This window comes from Saccopteryx bilineata, chromosome 5 (assembly GCF_036850765.1).
Source record: "Saccopteryx bilineata isolate mSacBil1 chromosome 5, mSacBil1_pri_phased_curated, whole genome shotgun sequence".
Taxonomy (NCBI): domain Eukaryota; kingdom Metazoa; phylum Chordata; class Mammalia; order Chiroptera; family Emballonuridae; genus Saccopteryx; species Saccopteryx bilineata.
In genome coordinates, this window is record NC_089494.1 from 47813033 (window position 1) to 47837325 (window position 24293).

The following is a 24293-nucleotide window of genomic DNA, read 5'->3' on the forward strand; positions in this document are numbered from 1 at the left end:
CTGTACAAAAAAATAGTGACCATGGGTTATACAAATCAAACTCTTTCATTTCAAAATATGTTGATGTCTTCTAACCCAAATTAAAATAAAATATATTATATCATTTTTCATTTTTAACGTCAAGGTGTTTATGTTTGTAGGTGGCTAGAATTTGTGTTGGAATGCTGCGTACTAAACCATGAGCGGTCTTACCTCTGAGGTATGGGTGTGAGGTGGCATGGAGGCTAACACTCACATTTTGCTCTCTAGCAATATCTGAACTTGGAATATTTAAACTTTTTTTTAAGTTTTGCTTTTTTTTTTAATGTTTATTTTAGTGATTTTTGAGAGAGAGCAAGGAGAAGAGAGAATGAAAGAGGAACACTGATCTGTTCCTGTATGTGCCCTGACTGGTGAACAAACCAGCAATCTCTGAGCTCTAGGATGATGCTCTAACGAACTGAGCCATCCAGCCATGGCTCAACTTTTTATAATGGAAATGCATTCATGTCTAATAACTTTTTTTTTTTTTTTTTGTATTTTTCTGAAGTTGGAAACGGGGAGAGACAGTCAGACAGACTCCCGCATGCGCCCGACCGGGATCCACCCGGCACGCCCACCAGGGGCGATGCTCTGCCCACCAGGGGGCGATGCTCTGCCCCTCCGGGGCATCGCTCTGTTTATCAGAGCCACTCTAGCGCCTGGGGCAGAGGCCAAGGAGCCATCCCTAGTGCCGGGGCCATCTTTGCTCCAATGGAGCCTTGGCTGCGGGAGGGGAAGAGAGAGACAGAGAGGAAGGAGCGGGGATAGGGGGGGTGGAGAAGCAAATGGGTGCTTCTCCTATGTGCCCTGGCCGGGAATCAAACCCGGGTCCCCCACACGCCAGGCCGACACTTTACTGCTGAGCCAACCGGCCAGGGCCAACTTATTTTTTTTAAAGAATGAGTTTCCTTAAAGCAAAATGCAAAAATTTTGCTATAGTCTATAAACAGTTAATATAAATATTAATTTATATGAGAAACAAATTGTTTAAAAGTTGCAGTAACAGCTTTAACCATATTCCTAGAAATCCTATAGAGGTTATTTCATGGGTTTAAAATTTTTTTAGTAAACAAATATCAATCATAAATTAAATGATATGCTGAGCTAAATTTCCATATATGGCATTTATTGAAAGAAAACAATTGAAGAACATTGTAGTAATATAATGTTATAGTAATTAAATATATAGAAGTGTAAAATATATGGAAGATATATAAAAGTAATTGATATATATTAAAATTAATTAAGGAAATTAAATAAAGTTATGCCATCCAAATAGGAATTAATATAGTGTGTACAAATATGATAAACAGACTCTGACTTTCCAGCAGGGCCCAGTTAGTGTGTGTGTGAAGTTATACATAGATAAGAAGTGGCTTGCCCTGGCGGGTTGGCTCAGTGGTAGAGCGTCGGCCTGGCGTGCAGAAGTCCGGGGTTCGATTCCCGGCCAGGGCACACAGGAGAAGCGCCCATCTGCTTCTCCACCCCTCCCCCTCTCCTTCCTCTCTGTCTCTCTCTTCCCCTTCCACAGTGAGGCTCCATTGGAGCAAAGATGGCCCGGGCGCTGGGGATGGCTCCTTGGCCTCTGCCCCAGGCGCTAGAGTGGCTCTGTTTGCAACAGAGCAACGCCCCGGAGGGGCAGAGCATCTCCCTCTGGTGGGCAGAGCATAGCCCCCTGGTGGGCGTGCCAGGTGGATCCTGGTCGGGCGCATGCGGGAGTCTGTCTGACTGTCTCTCCCCGTTTCCAGCTTCAGAAAAAAAAATACAAAAAAAAAGAAGTGGCTTGATGTCACAACTCTGGAAGTTAACATAAAGAATCTTCCGTAGGTCCTGACCAAGCGGTGGCACAATGGATAGAGCGTTGGACTGGGATGCGGAAGACCCAGGTTCGAGACTCCTAAGTCTCCAGCTTGAGCGCGGGCTCATCTGGTTTGAGCAAAAGGTCTGCTGAAGGTCCGCGGTCAAGGCATATATGAGAAAGCTATCAATGAACAACTAAGGTGTTGCAACGCACAAAAAAAAAACTGATTGATGTTTTTCATCTCTCCATTCCTGTCTGTCTGTCCCTGTCTATCCCTCTCTCTGTCTCTGTAAAAAAAAGAAAGAAAGAAAGAAAGAAAGAATCTTCCCTAGGAACATCTTAAAAGTGGCTTGATATAACATTTCAGTAGATTAACATAAAAAGGGCTCCCTGCGAGGAACTCCCAAAAAAGTGGTTTGAGGTGATAATCCTGTAGATTGACACCTGTTAGAAGGTGTTGGCGGCAGAAAAGTTACTAAAGTTGAGGGGCCCCCCTGCTGTAGTAGTCGCCCAGACTCCAACATTGACATGGACTGTCTCCACGCCACTCTGATCTCTGACCAGACAGTCGAGAGGAGCACGCGGACAGGGCCCTGTTAAGCTGTGCCCAGGCATGCCAAAAGGATTTGTGAGTAATAAATTGCCTGTGTGATTCTTGCAAGTAACTTGTGTTTTTCTTCCTGTAGCAGTTAGTGTCAGCACTGATTAGTAGAATCCTCATAGCTGCCTCAAGAGTAGTCTTGAAGAGGCTGCCAGCCCTGCTGATAAGCAGCAGGAGTGTCCCACTGCACAGGGAAGTCGAATCAGGGACACCTGATCGACATAGAGCTTGGGCTCTACTGGGACAAAGGTCATTAGAACACCATTGTTACCACTGAGAATTTTACTGAAACTTGTACTTTGATACCTGTCTGAAAAGTAATCAACTGATATCATTAGGCCATTTAGGACATCTTTAGAAACTTAGAAATTCTCCTAATAGTTATGTTAAAAAGATTACAGCACCTCTAAAATAGATTCCATAAATTTTTTACAACTTTTATGAGGGCTACTTTGATTCATTAAAATAGCATACTAACAGCAATAGTCAATGAACAGCAAAAAAAAAATACTTTAAATCAGTTATCTCATCCAACTACAATTAGGCAAGTATCATCAGGTTTCTCACTCATCAATTAGGGTACTTTAAAATAAATAGCCATGTGAAAAATTGGCCGATGCTGAAGATTATCTTGCCAAAGTGTAAAAAATGAAAAATGAGGCCCTGGCTAGGTATCTCAGTGGATAAAGCATCAATTCAGAGGGCAGCAGGTTTTACCCCTCAATCAGGATATATATGAAAAGCAATCAATGAGTGCATTATTAAATGAAATAACTGCCTGACTGGTGGCAGTGCAGTGGACAGAGCGTCAGCCTGGGACACTGAGACGCTGAGGTGTCAGCTTTGAAACCCGAAGTCACTGACATGAGAGCAGGCTCACCAGCTAGAGCGTGGGGTCCTTGGCCTGAGTATGTCAATGATCCCAATGTCGCTGGCTTGAGCAAGGGGACACTGGCTCAGCTTGAGCCCCCGCCCCACTTCAAGGCATGTATGAGAAGCAATCAATGAACAACTAAAAAGTGATGCAACTATGAGTTGATGTTTCTCATCTCTCTCCTTCCTGTCTCAAAAAAAAAAAAAAAAAAAGAAATAAAACTAAGTAAATAAATGGAACTAAGTGAAACGAGTTGAGGTTCACCTTCCTCTCTCTCTCTCTCAAATTGAATGGAAAAAATATTTTTTAATGAACAATGAAAAACTAGAAATGAAAAGGCTGTGTTCACAAAATCAATCTCCTTATGGAATTATAATTTCATTCCAGAAAAAACATTTCTTGTTCCATCTAGTATAATCTTCTATGCACTTTGTAAAAATCACTATATATAACACAAATCTAATATATTTAATAGTAAATTTTAAATTGTATTGCAAATGTCTTTCTTTATAAAAATATACTGAGTTATATAATCATATAATCAGGTATATTATTGTATATTATAAATAAAATCAGTGTCCTCAACTTTTCAAGGACAGTTTATACATTAATATGGCATCAACAAATAAATCAAAACATATATATTTATTCCTATTTCTCATACTTTATCAGTAAGAGGTATTTTTCTTTATTTTTTTTTTTTGTGACAGAGACAGAGAGAGGGACAGACAGGAAGGGAGAGAAATGACAAGCATCAATTTTTCACTGCAGCATCTTCATTGTTTATTGATTGCTTTCTCATATGTGCCATGATGGGGGTGGGGCACAGCAGAGCAAGTGACCTCTTGCTCATCAAGCCAGCAACCTTTGGGCTTCAAGCCAGCAACCACGGGGTAATGTCCATGATCCCATGCTCAAGCCAGAGACCCTGCACTCAAGCTGGTGAGTCTGAGCTCAAGCCGGCGACCTTGGGGTCTCAACCTGGGACCTCTGAGTCCCAGGCCAACGCTCTAGCCACTGCACCGCCGCCTGATCAGGTGTAAGAGGTTATTTTTCAACACAAACATTTTGACAAGTTGGAGAAATAAACTTGAAATAATGTAAAAGATATGAAAATAAATTCATCCATGTAATTATTCCAACAGATAAACATATGCAAACCAAGTTACTATTAAATTATGCTAAATATTTCTCTTCAGTTATCACTGCTTCTTGGAATTTGCTCCCCAAATCACCAATTGAAATACCAGTTGATTAGATAATGTCAACTACATTTGCTCCTAGTATATTTTGTAAATGCAATTTCTACTTCATTCAAACTCAGAATGTTTCAATTCAATCTGAGAAGAAACGTGATTTTAGGACTGAACTGCTCACACAGGTATAATCATAAGTATAATTTTGAATAATAATAGAAAAAGTAGGCTATGAAAAGTCCTGTTGTTCCTTCCTATGAAGTGAGATGCGGCAATGAGATGGCCAAGGAGAGCCGTCTAGCTCTTCGTACAGAGTTTGGATTGTTTCTGTTCATGTCTCTGAGATAAAAACTTGCTTTTCCAGGTACTCACCTCACCCTCAGGTAATGAATAGGGCAAGGGTCAATGTTGTACAGAATGAATGTCCTTGCCTCCATTCATTCTCCAACATTTGCATCTTTCCAACAGCTTTTTCCAAAGAATTATTTGCATGTTGAATGAAGCACACATTCTCTTAGGACCTTGAATTCCTTGTTTTCCCATTCACTCACCAAATATATATCTGAATGCTTACTGGGTCAGGCTTTATAGATTCAGAGTCTCTAGGCAGGGGTCCCCAAACTTTTTACACAGGGGGCCAGTTCACTGTCCCTCAGACCGTTGGAGGGCTGCCACATATAGTGCTCTTCTCACTGACCACCAATGAAAGAGGTGCCCCTTCCGGAAGTGCGGCGGGGGTGGGGGACAGATAAATGGCCTCAGGGGGCCGCACGCGGCCCACTGGCCATACTTTGGGGATGCCTGCTCTAGGGATAAGTAAATGCACCATAATCTTTGGGCCACAGGACTTCTATTGCAGAGAACAAAAAATACAAGCATGAAAGTAGTGTAATTTTTAAATACTCTATTATTTTTCATTCTCATCTTCCCCGTCCATTCATAAAGACTAAGTACGGTATTTCTCCACATATAAGATGCATGTTTTTTTTCGAAAAATTCGGGGTCTAAAAACTGTATGTGTATTCTACAATGGTTGTGGCATTTCAAATGCCATAGATGGAACTGAGGATGAGGCAATATATGAAGACAGTGATTTGTCATCAGACACAGATGAAGACAAGCTAATGGATGGGAGTTTTAACAGTGATGAGGAGTTGTATGAATTTTATGATAAATAAAACTTAAGTTCTATAACTTTACGGTTACCTTTTTTTTAAATTTCAGGTCCCTAAATTAAGGTGAGTTTTATACATGGGGAAATACAGTAACTTGAAAAAGATTATGCAAGAATCAGATTCAAGAGCCCACAACTAAAAATGCACTAAAAATAACTGCAGAAAGTGCTAAAACATCTGTTTCAGTACTTTCTCCAAAAATAGTGTCTTATTAAGGTAATTCATAAAAAATCCTTTTATATGCATTTTTATTTTTTGTTTTCCTCTGTATGAAATGTTTTAAAAAGAAAATTAAAAAAAAAAAGCCTTAGGTATTTTCTAAAGTCCTGGTTTTTAAAGAAAAATCCATCACATAAAGATAGTATAAATCTAGATATGGTGTTTTTTAAATATATTGAAGGAGCTGTCTAAAGATAAAAACACCTGGAAAAAAAGTTTGCAATCTACTTTAATGCTCTATTTCTCTAAATTATTTCTTTTCCACCTCAATTATTGTATAAAAATCAAGTTTGCCTGACCAGGTGGTGGCGCAGTGGGTAGAACATTGGAATTGGATGCAGAGAATCCAGGTTTGAAACCCGGCTTGAGTGTGGGCTCATCTGGTTTGAGCAAGGCTCACCAGCTTGAGCCCAAGGTCGCTGGCTTGAGCAAGGGATCACTCAGTCTGCTGTAGCCCCCGGTCAAGGCACATATTAGAAAGCAATCAATGAACAACTAAGGTGCCACAATGAAGAATTGATGCTTCTCATTTCTCTCCCTTTCTGTTTGTCCCTATCTGTCCCTCTCTCTACCTCTCTCTGTCTCTGTCATCAAAAAAAAAAAATCAAGTTTAAGAAAATAAAAATGTTTAATAATATAAATGTAGTCAACATATAGATGTAGGTTTATGTGTATTATAAAATTGGAAAATGCTTTTCTAATAATATAATTAAAAAATAGTTTTTAATAATCTAGGAAAATCAATTTTGTCAAAATTGGTTATAATCACTCACACTTACTTCTAGGTACCCCTACTGCAATGATTGGTCAAATTCAAAATGGTGTAGAAATTAGCAAAGTCTAACTTGAAGTCACAAACAGGAATAGGTAACTCCACAATACAGTTTTGATTATCTTTAAGAATAGCTTTATGGAAACAAATTGGAGAAATATGTATTCTTCAGGGAGTTAGGGATAATAACCTATGAAGGCTTGTAATACCTTATTTTTGACCAAGGACTGAGTTTCATTCTGCCAAACCTGTGAAATCTTTATTCCATTTCTGGAGTGGAGCAGATAGTAGCCACAATTGTGAACACAGATAGTAGCCACAATTGCAAAATGAATATGAAGCCCTGGCCAGCTAAACTGGCCAATTCTAGGAATTCCTGCCTTAAATTAAGGTGCAATTTGGTCTTTACCTTTAACAACACAAAACAGTTCTTTTATTTTTTTGATTTTTTTAATTTTTGTTAAGTGAAAGGCAAGGAGGCAGAGAGACAGACTCCTGTATGCGCCCTGACTGGGATCCACCTAGCAAGCCCCCTACAGGGCAATGCTTTGCCCATCTGAGGCTGCTGTTTGGTTACTCAGCAACCGAGCGACTTCAGCACCTGAGGAAGACCACTGAGCCACCCTCTATGCCCGAGGCCAACTTGCTCGAACTATTTGAACCATGGCTGTGGGGGAGGAAGAGAGAGAGAAAGAGAGAGAGAAGGGCGGGGGGAGGTAGAGAAGCAGATGGTTGCTTCTCCTATGTGCCTTGACCTGGAATCAAACCCGGGACTTGCACACACACTGGGTGATGCTCTACCACTGGGCCAACTGGCCAGGGCCAAAACAGTTCTTTTAAATTATTTGATAATTCAGTCCTTTCTTTTCTTTTCCCTGTAAAAAGATTCTAATTTAGGTCTCTATTTATCTACCTACTAGGCAGGTAAGACTCTTTTAGAATAGAGACTTAGGGCTCATTTGGGTTCTCAGTCTCTTTTGATGGCTTTTCATTTTCTGACTGCCCTTAAATATCAACATTAAGAGTCTGACCCTCGCCTGACCTGTGGTGGCACAGTGGATAAAGCATCGACCTGGAAATGCTGAGGTCGCCGGTTCGAAACCCTGGGCTTGCCTGGTCAAGGCACATGTGGGAGTTGATGCTTCCAGCTCCTCCCCCCTTCTCTCTCTTTCTCTCTCTCTCTCTCTCTCTCTCTGTCTCTCCCTCTCCTCTCTAAAATGAATAAATAAAGAATAAAAAATATATATATAAAAAAAGAAAAATGTTTAAAAAAAAAAAAAAAGAGTCTGACCCTCATGGCACTAACAACCAACCATGTTGGTAACTTTTGAATCTGTATTTCCAGGATATCACTCTATTTCCAAATGGCATACACAACTTACTATAGAAGCACTTCCCCGTATTTATCCACAAACACCTCAAACTGAAAAATGCAATGTGTGATTCCAGTTTTTTCCCCCATCGTGATCTTCATCCTTTATTTCCTTATTTTGATGAATGTCACAATTTACTCAATCAATCCAAGTAGGCACATTATCCTCTTTATTCATTCTCCTTGAAATACTCACATCCAATTAGTAACAATTATTTCTGAGTTCAAAATCACTCCCAATTCATTCTTCTCCAACTTTACTATATCTTCTACATCCAGGACTTCATCATCTCTCATACTAGACTATTTGAACATTTCCTATCTTAGTTCCATGCCATTATTGTCATATCTCTTCACTCCAGCTTGCCCAAAGCCATGCGGTGCCATATATGCAAACTTTATTGTGTTCCTTCCTTCCCTCTTTTTCCTAGTACCCTAACAGAGGGTACATACACTCAGTGAAATGTAACATCAACCAAGGAGTAAATGAAATTATAGGATAGGATTGGCCCTGGCCGGTTGGCTCAGCGGTAGAGCGTCGGCCTGGCATGCAGGAGTCCCGGGTTTGATTCCCGGCCAGTGCACACAGGAGAGGTGCCCATTTGCTTCTCCACCCCTCCCCCTCTCCTTACTCTCTTTCTCTCTCTTCCCCTCCCGCAGCGAGGCTCCATTGGAGTAAAGATGGCCCAGGTGCTGGGGATGGCTCTGTGGCCTCTGCCTCAGGCGCTAGAATGACTCTGGATGCAACAGAGCAATGCCCCAGATGGGCAAAGCATCGCCCCCTGGTGGGCATGCCGGGTGGGTCCCGGTCGGGCACATGCGGGAATCTGTCTGACTGCCTCCCCGTTTCCAGCTTTGGAAAAATAAAAAAAATTAAAAAAAAAAGAAATTATAGGATTAATATTCCATAATCCTGGAGGATTGATATTGCCTCAATGTAAATAAAATACATTAATTTTACTTTAAACAAAATTATAAAGTAGAAGCTCAGATTCAAATGAATTTGGACTTAAAAGAAACTGTGCTTGGGCTCAGTGTTAGAGTGTCGGCCTGCATCCCAGTCGGGTGCATGCGGGAGTCTGTCTGACTGCCTCCCCGTTTCCAATTTCAGAAAAACACACACAAAAAAAAAAGAAAAGAAAAAGAAAAGAAACTGTGCTTGCACAAGGAGATTAGGTTTGTGAGTTGTAAGGCCGGATGCCGAGACCATGCAGGTTCCCATTGGATTTGGGCAGACAGTAAAGGAACCGTGGAGTGGGAAAATGGTGACTGTAAAGCCAGTAGCCACGGCCACCATCACAGCCGCCTGGCCTGTGCAGGTTCACATTAGATTTGAACAGCCTGTAATGAAACAACAAAGCCAAAAACTGGTGGGCCGTTTACCTTTAATCCTAGCTTGCACCCAGTGGGCAAGTAAAAACACACACTGGGCTCCAAAATCCACTCATTCAGTGCTCACAAAGCTACTGACTTATTTTTTCCTAGGATCAAAGGTTTCTACGTCACCAGCCTTATTCATCTCTGTTCCCCATCTCCTCCCCTCTGCACAAACTCTGCTCAAACTGGCTTCTCACTCAGCACTCCACCATCTTGGCTGCTTCTCCTAGCCTCCTCCACATGGCTTTTCTCTGCTCTGCTACAGCATGGGCTCCTCCTAGAATGTAATCACTCTTCTCCTGTAACAAAGTGATCTCTCTTCCTTTTAAAACCTATTGGCGCGAAAGCCCTCCCCCAACACATATTAACATAATCACGCACATCCCAAGCAATCACCTGGGCGACAGGCTTCCACATGAGCAGCGCCATCTTTAACAAAGTGAGCATAATATATTTTATCTGCCCAATAGTGAGCTATTCCGTTATTAGAGTCTCAAAACAGCAGACCAGCAAGCAGACAGGGCAAACTGCTCCCCTCTCTCCCTCCTTCCCTCTCTTTCTCTCTTTTTTTTTCTCTCTCTCTCTGGTCTCATGAGCCAATGGGGTGGCGGGAGACCCCTTCTGCAGCAAACAATGGCCCCTCTCGATGGCGGCAGGCAATCCACAATCTGCAATCTTCCACCCTGCGGTCAAGCACTGTAAAGCCAGCAGCCAGGGCCACTATCAAAGCAGCCTTCTGGCCCATGCAGGTTCGCATTGGATTCGGGCAGTCGGTAAAGAAACAACGGAGCCACAAACTAGTGGGCCATAGTCTTTAATCCTAGCTTGCACCCGGCGGGCAAGTAAAAATACACACTGGGCTCCAAAACCCAATCGCATTCAGTGCTCACAAAGCCACTGACTTATCCGAGTTTCCTAGAATCAAAGGTTTCTAGCTCACCAGCCTTATTCTCCTCAGTTCCCCATCTCCTTCCTTATCCCAGATACAAACTCTGTACAAACTGGCATCTCACTCAGCACTCCACCATCTTGGCTGCTTTTCCTGGCCTCCTCCACGTGGCCTTTCTCTGCTCTCTCATGCTAACCTCAGGAACCAAGAGCGCATGTTCCCTTTCTGCCCCTATTTTATAGTGTAGATTCAAAACCTTTAATCCAATATACAAAATAGGGAAGTCTCTAATACAAAGTCACTTCTCTGAGGCATGATTGGATTGTACCGCCCCACATCAAAAAGGGTGGGAAAGGCTTAATCCCAAAACCAAGCCCCAGGCTACAATGATCCTGCCAGCCCCCAACACACATTAATATCACCTGGGCAAAGGCCTCCTCGTGAGCAGCGTAATCTTTAACAAAGTGAGCATAATACATTTTATCTGCCCAACAAGCACCCACAGCCTTACATAGACTAAATACATGAGGTGCTGCCCCATGCTCATGTACCAATCAGGCAAAGTGCAAGCGAGCACTTGTAACACATATGTTTGTCCAACATGAGTCCATGCTTCTCTGACACTAGGATACTGTGGAGGAATCTAGCACATTAGCTGGCACTTAAGAATAGAGTTTGAAAGCTATTTTGAATGAATGAAGGCCTACATGATTGTATGTAGGAATCCCAGTAACTTTAATCCACTTTGCACTAAATTACTGGCTTTCCCTTATTTTACAAATGTTATTCTAGGAGACTGATCACCCCGTTCAAATTCCAATTATTATCACTGCTGAATAATCAGGCTTGATCCATTATCAGAGTTTCTTTCTTACATTGGGTTGGAATTTGAAGGTAACAAATTCTCCCTAAGAGACTGTTTCTGATGTTACATCTCCAAATATACAGGATTAAAAAAGAAAAATACTATTGCATTCAGACTGTGCAAAGGAAAATTTTCAAAAATAACAATGTAACAATAGAAACTTCAGTATTAGTTCTCAGAAGCCTCCTGGTAATCTGATAAGAACAAGGAAAACTGATGCTGCCAGTTCTGCAAGCCGAACAGACACTGTGGACTCGCAAAATCCCGGGGCCAAGGGAGGACACACAGGAGAAAGTGACGTGAAAATCTACCGGTTCCAATGGAGATTCTTGCTTTTACACCTCTCAGTGATGCCTATAAGGTACATGTCATTGTCTTCATTTTCCTGTAAAGAAAAAAAAAGTTCTAGAGATGCTTAATAATCTCCCCAAGATCCCTAAACTAGTGTGGTCGAAAAAGGGGCCACATGCTGAACCTGACTAGCTCAGGGAAAGCCTACATGGTGTCCTTACAGACTCTGGGACTTAAAGTAAACACAAAGGATGGTCTCAAATGGAAACTTTTTAACTAAAAGCAGTTCGTGGTGGGTAGTTTCATGTCCTAGGGAGTTATTCTCTATCTGAACAAGGTCAATGTTAGCTTTGAAGCCTGTCTGCTCCCTTTCCATCTACAATAATGTGCCTGATAACATGCCTTTGAAATGTAGGGGTAATCTTTTTTCTGCCCCCTCAAGGCAGGCATCCCATCAGAGCAAGATTAACAAACCATTTCATTGTTATTATCATGTTAATTAACTTTACACATTTTCACTTTTATCCAAACCCAGAGATTTCCCCACTTTGCTTTCTCCCTTCTCCCTAATCTACCACCAATCCACTTCTCACGTAACCCCATTACCTCTTTCCCTTTGATTCTGATGTATAAAATAAATGGTGAAACCACCCTTTTTCAGAGCACTCTCTCAATTTGTTGAGACTTTGCTTCCTGGCAATCATCAACAGTTTGGCTCAAATAAACTCATAAAAATTCTTACAAGTTCAGAAGCTGTTTTATGTTGACACTAGTAAATGATGAGAAACAAGACTACACATTATGGGAACATCTGTTAAAGGTCCGAATTTACCTATTTTTCAGTGAGTCTTCAATAACTCATCTGGAGTCTTTCATAACATCCCTTTTTCTTGGAGATAAAAATGCTCTTTTCCTCCTAGGATAGGAAGGGCACCACTCACATGAGAATTGTATTCCTGCTTCAGGAAAAGCTTATAAAATCCTTCTTTCTCATAGCATTTCCCAAATTTCTCCACATTGAAATGTTCTATAGGTGCCATATTTTGCGGTTGCAAATGTAAAGCCAGTAGCCACGGCCACCATCACAGCCGCCTGGCCCATGCAGGTTTGCGTTTGATTCTGACAGACAGTAATGAAACAGCGGAGCCAAGAACTCTGTGGAAGAGGCTGCCCAGGACCTGCAAACTGAGCAGTGGAAGGAGCTGGATCAAATGTGGGAAAATGAGATGCCGACCCTGGAGCTAGAGCAAGCACATGGAGGAGAGCAGAGAAAGGCCACGTGGAGGAGAGGAGAAGCAGTCAAGATGGCGGACTGCTGAAGGAGAAGCCAGTTTGTGCAGAGTTTGTGCAGAGGTAAGCTAGAAACCTTTGATTCTAGGAAACTCGGGTAAGTCAGTGGCTTTGGGAGCCCAGAATGGAAAGGAAAGTGTTTTCCCACTGTGTTTATTACTTGCCCACCAGGTGCAAGCTAGGATTAAAGCTAATGGCCACCAGTTCTTGGCTCCGTTGTTTCATTACCGTCTGTTTGAATCAAATGCGAACCTGCACTGGCCAGGCGGCTGTAATGGTGGCCGTGGCTACTGGCCATAGAGCAAATCCTTAACTCCATCATCTTGTTACATTTCTCGTTCAAAAAATCATTTTTATGTGTGGACTCAGATGTATAAAAAAATAGGTTAAGAAGAGAGTACGGGTTCCAAGAGATCCTAATAGAAACAATTTAAGGTGGGGACTACTTTCGCTTTATCTGATTATTTTAGCACACGTGGAAGTTGGAATTTGAATTATCTAAATCCTGTTCCTCATTTTATATCTGCTGTAAACCAAGTTATATTTTCCATTAAAATTACCAAAATACACAAGCAGAGTCCCTTTATAATAGTTTCCATACCAAGAGGCATTTATTTACATTCAAACACCCACAAGAATGTCTTCTTCTTCAACCAGGAAAAGGTCACCAGAGGGCACTCCTATTGTTAGGGGAACGGGATGGATTGTGCCTGGACAATCCCTGAACAGCTTCTAAAAGAGCAATAACCTCTGAGAATTGCAGCACTTTGTACTCTCCCAGTCTCTCCCTTCACTTTGAATAAAGGTCATGATCTCATAGAGGAAGCATCTCAAGCACATTTACTGCATGTTTATGCAATCCCAGTATGCAATTACTCAATGGCAATAATGTAGATCTCCTCACTCTGGATATCTCCATTAGTAACGACGTTTCCGAGGTCTCTTGCTCCTTCCTCTGGTATTCAAGTTATGGGCTGCCTACGTCCCTATCCAACCCAATTGCCAAGCTCTCAACATCCACATTAATGCCAGTTCTTAATATAATAGCTTTGCTCTTTCTTGGCAAAATGACCAGTTATCAGTCTGCTTTACTGCAGGCTTTAAACATCTGTAACATTCCACTTCCAGTTTCACCAACTGTTCCTCTTCATTACAGTGCCTACCCAACCTTTAGCTTTCTGTTTCTCACACCCCCTCACTCCCAACAAACCTGCCTATTGTGTCACCTGTCTATTGACTAAATCTCTTAGATCGTTTCCAGTTTTGCTTTTCTACCTCCTGCTTAACCCACAGGTTAACCATTTCCCAGGCAGGATAGCATTAATACTCTAAAATATTTCACTCCTGCTTTTTGTCACTTCTCAGCTTCAGGTAATTTCTACCAGCTTCTGAACAAGAGGACAAAGACTCACAACTGTCTCCATACTTCCATACAGTACATTACAAAAACCAATATGCATAATGCTAAATCATCAAAAAAATAGAACTCAAGAACAGCTAGCAGAAAATAATTAAATCGCTAATAGTTTCAGCAAACTACAGTTTTATACAACTAGTTCTTATAAGTTTGTTATATTGTTATATATCTGCAGTTTCTATATCTCTGTGAATGGGCCTGTACTTCACAGCTTTTTTTATTGTACCCTGATTGCTTTATCTTTTATATTTAAATAGCAACTAGTCTTGCCCTGGCCGGTTGGCTCAGTTTTAGAGTGTCGGCCTGGCGTGCAGGAGTCCCGGGTTCAATTCCCGGCCAGGGCACACAGAAGCATCCATCTGCTTCTCCACGCCTCCCCCTCTCCTTCCTCTCCGTCTCTCTTTTCCCCTCCCACAGCCAGGGCTCCACTGGAGCAAAGTTGGCCTGGGCTCTGAGGATGGCTCCATGGCCTTTGCCTCAGGTGCTAGAATGCCTCTGGTTGCAACAGAGTAACGCACCAGATGGGCAGAGCATTGCTCCCTGGTGGGCCTGCTGGGTGGATCCCGGTCGGGTGCATGCAGGAGCCTGACTGCCTCCCAGTTTCCAACTTCAGAAAAATACCAAAAAATAAAAATAAATAAATAAAAAATAACAACTAGTCTTATCAGACCCCAAGCTTTAAATTACTCAAACCAGGCACTGAGAGTCCTTTAATGTTTCTTAATTTATGCTTAATGTCTCCAATACACTAAAGGCACCTCAGAATCAAATAAACAATAATGTAATTATATGAGTTGATTATATTAGCAAATTTATATTTGTTTTATTTCTATTGAATAATGTATTTCTGAGATATATATAGAACTTATTCACCTCAGTATAAATTTAGTTACAATGATTAATTTATTTACTGTATTAAAAATTAAATTTGGTGACTTGAATAATAATATTTTAATAGAATAAAAACATTCATCATATTCAAAGTACACACAACTCAGTCTATAAATTTCCTTTAATAATCTAAATTATGTTCTAAAATTGTTATTTCAAATTAAGATACCACTTAATAACCGTTTTAGTTAATATGCTTTCTCAAATAACTGAAAATTCTAGTTCAAATTGGTTTGGAAAGTAAAGAAATTGATTATCTCACTCAACAATAAATTTAGAAGTATGCTAGGATGATCCAGGAACCCAGCAATGCCATCAAGTACCTGGGTTCTCCACTCTTTTTATGCCATCATTAATGCACACATTTTGCCCTTAATAGGTCTCCTTGTGAAAAAAAAGATAAACCCTATAGCAATTCCAAGCATCTATTCCAGAAAGGACCAACATGAAGAGCCAACACATGCCTTCCCATGCAATGTCCCCTTCATAAGTATAAAGAAATTCTTACTACCCAACCTACCCCCAGTCCTGTCCTCTCATTAATTATGACTGAAACAAGAAACAAGTATCCCTCAATAACCAACCACTGACAGTTATTAAAATATATGTAAGGCCATGGCCAGTTGGCTCAGTGGTAGAGTGTCAGCCCAGCATCTAGATGTTCTGGGTTCAATTCCCGGTCAGGGCACTCAGGAGAAGCTCCTATTTCCTTCTCCACCGCTCCCTCTCTCGCTTCTCTCTCTCTCTATCTCTCTCTGTCTCTCTCTTGCTTCCTTCCTGCAGCCAAGACTTGATTAGAGCGAGCTGGCTCCAGGCACTGAGGACAGCTCCATGGCCTCCCGCTCAGGCTCTATAAAAATGGCTCCAGTTACAATAGAGCAAGGACTCCAGATGGGCAGAGTATCACCCCCTAGTGGGCTTGCCGTGTGGATCCTGGTAGGGTGCATGCGGGATTCTGTCTCAGCCTCTCTTCCCTCTTCTCACTAAATTAAAAAATATATATATCTCTATATATATCTATATATATATAGATATATATATATCGTGTATATATGTGTGTGTGTGTATATATATATTTAAAACAATTTGAGATATAACTACATAATCTATAGCTAAGTGGGTTAGAGTGTCATCCTAGTTTCAATCCCAGTCGGGAAACATACAAGAATCAACCAATAAATGCATGGATTAGTGAAACAACAAATTGATATCTCTCTCTTTCTCTCTAAAATCAATAAATAAATTTTAAAAAAATAATAATACATAATAGGTATAATTATTAGTGCATTTTTAAACTAGTGCTAAACATATTTTAAAATATGTAGCCCAAAAAAGTTAGCCAGAGCAATGACACATGAAAACGAACATCTGCAACTTCTAGAAAGTTACAAGTACTTTTAAGAGTACAGCATGCATGTGTGTCTGTTCCTACACTGAAAATTAAAGATACTGTATACTAAATTTAATTAGGTGTTTATCAAAGTAATGATGTTATTGTTTCCTATCCAAGTTCAAGAAATAAAGAGCACACTCCAACTACTTGTGACTCCAACTACACCCCAATTAGATTTGGAGAAACAGAAAAAAATAAATAAAAATAAGATAGTTTTTAAAAATAACACAGCTGAAGTTCTTAAACTCCTCCTATATGCAATTACCAATGATTATTTCTTTCTCTACAGTTCTAAAATTCACAACTTTGTCTGTTAAACAATGTACATTCTTGTCTTCCCCACTTGCTCTGTCCCCACCCCCCCCGTCACTGCCTGCCTAACTCATCTTCATCCCTAGTCCAGGAATCACCTCCACTCTCTTTCCAGACACTGCTTCCCTTCACACTGATGAATAAGCTTCCTCATACTTCCTCAACGTACTCTCCATTGTGGTACAGAATTATATGGAAATTTACTTAAGTAAATTTAAGTTAATTTGAGATAAGTCTCTGTTCCTACTAAAAAGAACATAGCTACAAAACAAAAATAACTGGTGTTCAATAAATATTTATTAAATTCAACAGAATCATATAAGAATTCCTGTATTTGTTGACTCAATAGTTTAAACATAGTTGCATTTTCCAAAATGAGGAGAGATTGCAATTTTTATGACATCTTTAAAAAAAAAATCAGTATCACATTGACTAATGGAGTCCCAAAGAAAGATTTATCAAGTCACAAAACATTGTTGCATAAAGCCTCATTTGCATATAAGAAATGTCATATTTCCAAATTAATCATAAGTCACCTAGCTGTTGGGCAAACAAGTGTGTTAGGTTTGCTTGCTTGCTTGTACTTTGCCTGACTGGTGCAGGAAGATGGGGCAGTACCATGTGCATGCGTATAGTCTATATAAGGCTACAGGAGCTTCCCCTCAGGGCAGCAGACTGTAAATTGCAAACTGCCTGCTGCCATTCAGAGGGGCCATTGTTTGCGGGAGAAGGGGTTTTTCCCCTGGCTTGTTTTGCATGTGAGTCCTGAGAGAGAGAGAAAGAAGCAGTATGCCCTGCCTGATTGCTCACCCTGTTGCAAGACTCTAATAAATCGAATGGTCCACCATCCTGCAGCTCCACAGTTTCTCTACCATCTGCCCAAATCCAATGTAAACCAACATGGCCCCAACCACCGGCCCTACATCTGGCACAGCGAGCAGAGTTCAGATGAGATTAGTATGGAGCCACCAACACCCTTGAAGAGTGTGGTAGAGAAGTGGTCATTGCTCTCCAGTGCATGGTTCCCCATGGTTCTCCTTTTGGGGGCCGTGGTGTGGGTGTTTTTCACAACCCTAGAAGAGGAAACCAAGAGCTCTGTGCAAGAAGCTGCCCGAGGTCAAAAGCTCCAGACCAAGCAGCAACAATGGCATGAGCTGGAATGGTAACTGGAGAAAGAGTTGCAGGTGTGAGAACTGCAGGTCAGGCTACAGGCTGAGAACCAGCAACAGCTTGATCTGTAGCAAGTGCTGAAGAAGGAGGCCGACCACTCTCAAAAGCTGCAGTGTGGGATGCAGGCTGAGCACCAATGGAGCCTGGAACTGGAGCAACCTCTGGAGAAAAAGTTACAGGTTTGTGAGCTCCAGTTTTCCCCAGAAGCAGAATGCTGGCATCAAACATTGGTGGAGAAATAACTGCAGGTTCAAGAGCTGGAATCTCAGCTAGATTCAAAGTGTCACCCAAAAAGGAGCATCTCTGCCAGCAAAGTGGCTTTGAGCCAGTGGGAGCAGACATTTCCAACTATTCTGAGGAGGAGGAAGCTCAGGCTGAAGCTGCCATCCACGGACTCAGAGCCCAGCCAGTGGTCACCCAGAAGGTAAAAACCCAGCCAAGAGTTCCTCAGGGGCAGGCACAGCCCCCTCTGCAGGTAGTGAAGTGCTCTGTGGTCCAGCCCTATACCAAGCAGAGCTAATGGAGTTGGGGACACAATTCAGGCAGAAATCCACCAAACCCCTGGCAGCCTGGTTGCTGCAGTTGTGGGACATAGGGGTGGATGGCATCATGCTCTCCAGAACAGTGACGGGAAAACAGGCCACCATTACCACACACTCCTCCTTAAGGCAACATTTTCAGAACTTCCATGACAACCCAGGAAACCATACCCTATTAGAATGGGTGATGACCGTCATTCATATAGTCTGGCAGAATGCCAGAGACTTGCCTGGAACAGTGAGTAGCTGACATTGCTATAGTGAGCAAGTAAAGGTTCTCCGGGAACTAGGTATGAAGAATGCTGCTTTTAATCTGAGGTCCCATGGGCCAGATAAGGAAGGGTTTAAGGCAGGGATGAGGGACTTCATTCTCTACAGTGCCCCATCAGCCCTTTTTGAGTCACTAGTTGCTATCTTGGACCCCTATGTGGGCAGCCAATCCATGCAGTTATGAGATGGTAGCAGATTTGGGGAAGCTGGAAGCAGCCTGGGATCATAAAGCAGTGAAGGCTGCTGCCCATGCTGCCCCCACCCACCAACTAACAAAGGAAACGGGCCTGTAAAGGTTACCCAAACACAGATGTGAGCAGGGTTGATTGTGGCTGGAGCAGATCAGGAGAAATTGGATGGCAGGTCTAATAAAGTCTTTTTAGAGCTTTGGCAGCAGCTTGAGCCGGAACAGAAGATCCAGCCGCTGAAAAAGCGGGTGGCCCCAGCAGCTGCCAAGAAAATGGCTGGTGTTCAGGTTGCATGTTTGCAGGATTACTTGTTGGAGACAGCTGTGGGAGAAAAGGATCCTCCCCAAGACCCACTGTTACAGTTCAAATAGGGGGAAAGCCAAGAGACCCACCAAACAGGAATGAGCAGGAGGCCTGAGGCCCCATGTGAAATGGACAATCCATTGATAACCTTCTAATATGCAGCAGGTGTTGGTATTAGAAGATAATAGGTGCTTTTTTGCAGTGGCACCAGCAACAGATAAAAGAACTATCAAGGTGGCACAGGCCTTGAATGTGTTTGACCCCACCAGGCCCTGTAAGCTTGCTGAGGGGTTCGGATAGGGCTTGTGGCAATGGACAGTGTTTATGGAAGGGCACTAAGGTCCATTAATACAGAGCTGTATGCCTAGTTGCCTGTAATGTGATTTGCACAGACAGCTGGATTATCTATTATGGACAGATCATTAAGCGGTACAACCAAGGGGGGCACCAGCTCCCTTGTCGGATGGACATGCCACTTTTGGGCAGTATGAGAGACCCTGATGGGGCTGGGAGACAGCTTCAGTGGAGGCCCGCCTGCACTGGGAAGCTGCTCTCATCCAGTTGCAGAGACGCACCAAGGACACTTTACCGTTTGCATGGCCACAACCACTAGCCTTATACTAGTCTACTTAATTTAAGCAACTGAGCCTATGACAATTCAGATGTTATAAATTTAGTCGTGGTTCTTCCCTTAAAAAGGAGTAAAGACACCTGACCAGGTGGTGGCACAGTGGATAGAGCATCGGGGACTAGTACATGGAAGACCCAGGTTCGAAACCCTGAGGTCGCCGGCTTGAGTGCGGGCTCACCAGCTTGAGCGCAGGGTCACTGGCTTGAGCATGGGATCGTAGACATGTGCCCAAGGTCACTGGCTTGAGCTCAAGATCGCTGGCTTGAGCAAAGGGTCACTTGCTCTGCTGTAGCTCCCCAGTCAAGGCATATATGAGAAACCAGTCAATGAACAAGCAATCAATGAACAACTAAGATGCCACAAGGAAGAATTGATGCTTCTTATCTCTCCCTTCCTGTCTGTCTGTCCCTATCTGTCTCTCTCTCTGACTCTCTCTCTGTCTCTGTCAAAATAAAAAAAATAAAATAAATAAAAAGGAGTAAAGACATTATTGGCAATAAAATAGTTTTTATTAACTTGTTATTAACAATTGTAAAGGTCTTCTCTTCCATATATCCAGACTCACAATAAATGCAGTAAAACAAATAATTCACAAAATTTCAAAACAATACCTACTCTGAGATGTCAATGGACTTTTGCCATTTCAGATGACATTTAGAGAATGTCAAAGACAATTCATTACTTGAATGTGACTCCTTAACAATTCTCCCGGCTGTATTTTGCTAGTCTTTGCCACATAAGCAGCATCCATTTACTAACCATACTCAATTGAGATTAATTCAGTTACGCAGTTGTCTGTTACAGTAAGCCAAACTTTCTCTATATTTATATGTACTGTCAGCAATGATCGGCATTTATCTTAGAGACTTTTATTATTCAGTCATAGTGCAGATCCTCCAGGAGGTAGCAGCCAAGTTACACCATCAGCTAAAATTCCATATTGACCATGGAGTTCCTCAAGGGCAGAAAATTAATTAAACAGGTTACAGAGAATAGAATGCACCTTAACCTTTACAAAACACTTTTTAAAAGATTGCCTTCTTAAATAAAACTCTTAGAACAGTACTTATCAACCTATGTTTTAACTTACCCACATAGAAATTTCAGTAAATGAACCTACTTGCCATTAAAACTTTACTTTAAAAAGATGGCATTTTCTTGATGGTTGTAAATAGCTAGAAGAGAAATCAAGAGGCTAAAATCACTTTTTTTCCTCCATTATCAACTTTTAATTACCCCAAATCTTGATATTTGCTACCACAGTACAAATGGTTCTATTTGCTTTTCTTTTTCATTAAAATGCCATCTAAAACCAATATTGCCTCATTTAAATACAAACTGAAAAAGAGAACTTAGTTATCATTTGATAAAATATTACATAACTATTTTAAAATGTTATATAGCCAACTCCTTAAGAATTCAGTTTATGGGTTATTTATACACTATATTTTCTTCTACTAACCCCGTCAACTAACTGTGTTTCAGTTATTTAAATGACTATCATCATTTCTACAAGAGAGTAGACTAAAGACTGAGCCCAAATCATTCCATCTGTTTGTTGATAGTTCTGGCAAAGTGTAAGTTCTCTGAAATTCTTGGAGGACTTGTGGTTAGAGTTTCAGGAATCGGGTCAACAATAACATCTTACAATTATAAGAAAAAGCTATACACTACCAGGAAAACACTACATTTCCACACACTTGTTACTTCACAGTACCTTATAAACTTACCAGTTGTATTTATATTTGCCTGTGTTCTACTTAAAGAAAGCAGAAAGGGCCTGACCAGGAGGTGACGCAGTGGATAAAGCGTCGGACTGGGATACGGAGGACCCAGGTTCGAGACCCCGAGGTCGTCAACTTGAGCGCAGGCTCATCTGGTTTGAGCAAAGCTCACCAGCTTGGACCCAAGGTCGCTGGCTCAAGCAAGGGGTTACTCGGTCTGCTGTAGCCCCCCAGTCAAGGCACGTATGAGAAAGCATATCAATGAACTAAGGTGTCGCAATGAAAAACTAATGATTGATGCTTCTCATCTCTCTCCGTTCCTGTCTGTCTGTCTGTCCCTATCTATCCCTCTCTCTGTCTCTGTAAAAAAAAGAAAAGAAAGAAAGCAGAAAAGGTATCTATGAAGGTTCAGAGCTGGTCACTTCCAGATGTGCTTCTGTAGTATAAGCTAAGGCCAATTTCAGCTTCAGGCTCAAGAGAATCTTCTACCCCTCTCTTTATCAAGAAGAGCTTGAATTAAGGGTCTTGCCTATAAGAGATGATATTACCAGAGATAATTTCCTTTGACCTTTCTGTAGGGCAGGACAAACTTCTGTTTACTAAGCATCTGCTCTTTGTATCATCCTGCAATGAACCTTTCAAGCCCCAAAGGCCCCTTACCTCATCCTCAGCTCAGAATGTCCTTACATACTCATGTTCTCTTTGTATCTCTGAATATCTCTAAGGTCTCTGACTCTCTCATGTATGTGGGGTTCCCATACATATGTATGTATTAAACTTGGCTATTTTCTCTTGCCAATCTATCTCATGTCTACTTGATTATTAGACCAGCCAGGAGAACTTTGAGTGCAGAGGAAAGTTTGTTCTTCCTCCATACCTCCAGAATTAGGTCACCACCAGAGCCACGAACCAAGAATGTGGGTAACAGATCTTTCTCACTACTTTTCTTGACCTTTACAAGTATAAATAAAAGCCTAAAAACTCCTCTATAATTTGAAAAACAAATCTCTAGCAACAATAATATTTAAATTAATGGTTAACATTGGCTCAGAAATATCAGTTAATTGAAGTTATTTATTCCCTATAAAAAAAATATACCTAGAACAAATAGAGAAACATCAAAGGAATATAGACTGCTCACAAAAATTAGGGGATATTTCAAAATGAATATGAAGCGATAAAAAAAGAAACATTTGATTTTTTTCATTAAACAAGAACATCAGAAAATAAAACGACAAGTCAAAGAAAGTTGTTCAATCATGCAAATAAGATGCAAAACCAACTTTTATTTCATTGGTAAAAATGCAGTATACAGCCTGACCAGGCGGTGGCGTGATGGATAGAACGTTGGACTGGGATGCGGAGAACCCAGGTTCGAGACCCCTGAGGTCGCCAGCTTGAGTGCGGGCTCATCTGGTTTGAGCAAGGCTCACCAGCTTGGACCCAAAGTCGCTGGCTCAAGCAAGGGGTTACTCAGTCTGCTGTAGCCTCATGGTCAAGGCACATATGAGAGAGCAATCAATGAAAAACTAAGGTGTCATATCGAAAAACTAATGATTGATGCTTCTCATCTCTCTCCGTTCCTGTCTGTCTGTCCCTGTCTATCCCCCCCTCTCTCTGACTCTCTGTCTGTCTCTGTAAAAAAGAAAAGAAAAGAAAAGAAAAGAAAAGAAAAGAAAAGAAAAGAAAAGAAAATGCACTATACAAAAGGCTGAAAGTACTGGAGTATCTGTATGTTCCTGATCCCCTAATTTTTCTGAGCAGTGTATATATAAAGACAAAGAGCAAAAGAAAAAATGGAGGAGAGGACGAGTCACCTAAATCATGTAAGCTTCTAAGTTATATTTTGAACTTCCTCTGCAGAAGGCACATAATGAAGACAATGTGTAGGTACAATGTTAATAACAAATAACAAACATGAAATAAAGGCAGCAACTGTTATCTAGATATGCCTTATCAGGTGCACCCCAGAAACTAGACAGTGGCATTCACAACTCTGAGAAAATGCATAATCTTTGCAATGTAAATCACAATTCTTATATAAATTAACTCACTTATTCAAATTATGTGAGCCAACTGGAGTAGCCTTTCCAAAACTATTCTGAAGTACACAATATTGAATGAGACTGATTCAAATTTACAGTTATATCAGTTCAATGAAAAGAGAAAATTAGCACTTTTTCTCCTGCACAATATATGAGTTGACTGTTTTCCAGTGAAAATAATCATGCACTGTAAGCATCATTAGGGTGGCTCAAAACAGTTTTTTAGCATAAAACTAGCAATTAACAGAGCTTTAAAAAGGTATAAACACTGTTTTCTAAGCCTAACTTTAGAATAATGACTTTAACCATTACCTATAAAAATAAAGGTCTAATTTCAATTTCATATCTCCACTGTTTGGAAGCAATGCAATTTCTCTGTTCAAAGTTTATACCATTCTTCCTCTTACAATATGAACATATTTAATCTCCCATAGGAACAAGTTTAAGTTTCCCAATCTCTAAATGCATTAAAGGCAAACACTGTTATATCCACCAGGCTCTAATAGTTTTAGAGACCAGGGCTCATGGCAGCCATGCAGTTAGCCCCCCCGTAACTACTTCTGAATTGATTATTACATTCATCTAAAGTAACTTTTTTCTTTAGAAGTTTTAGAAAACAAATTGCAATTTTGTAGAATGAATCACAAAGAGTTCTAAGTGAAATTTA

At 41.1% G+C, this 24293-nt stretch overlaps 1 protein-coding gene across 7 annotated transcripts in view; it reads right to left on the bottom strand.

The window, feature by feature from the left end:
- The window catches only part of GULP1 (GULP PTB domain containing engulfment adaptor 1), a 269578-nt gene that overhangs the window by 240384 nt on the left and 4901 nt on the right, over positions 1-24293 (bottom strand). The window contains exon 2 of one of the 7 annotated variants that reach the window (XM_066280957.1): positions 11474-11547. The exons of the other annotated variants lie outside the window; for them this stretch is intronic. The gene's annotated coding sequence lies outside the window, so the exon portion shown is untranslated. The remainder of the gene's footprint in view (positions 1-11473; positions 11548-24293) is intronic. 7 annotated transcript variants of the gene reach the window in all.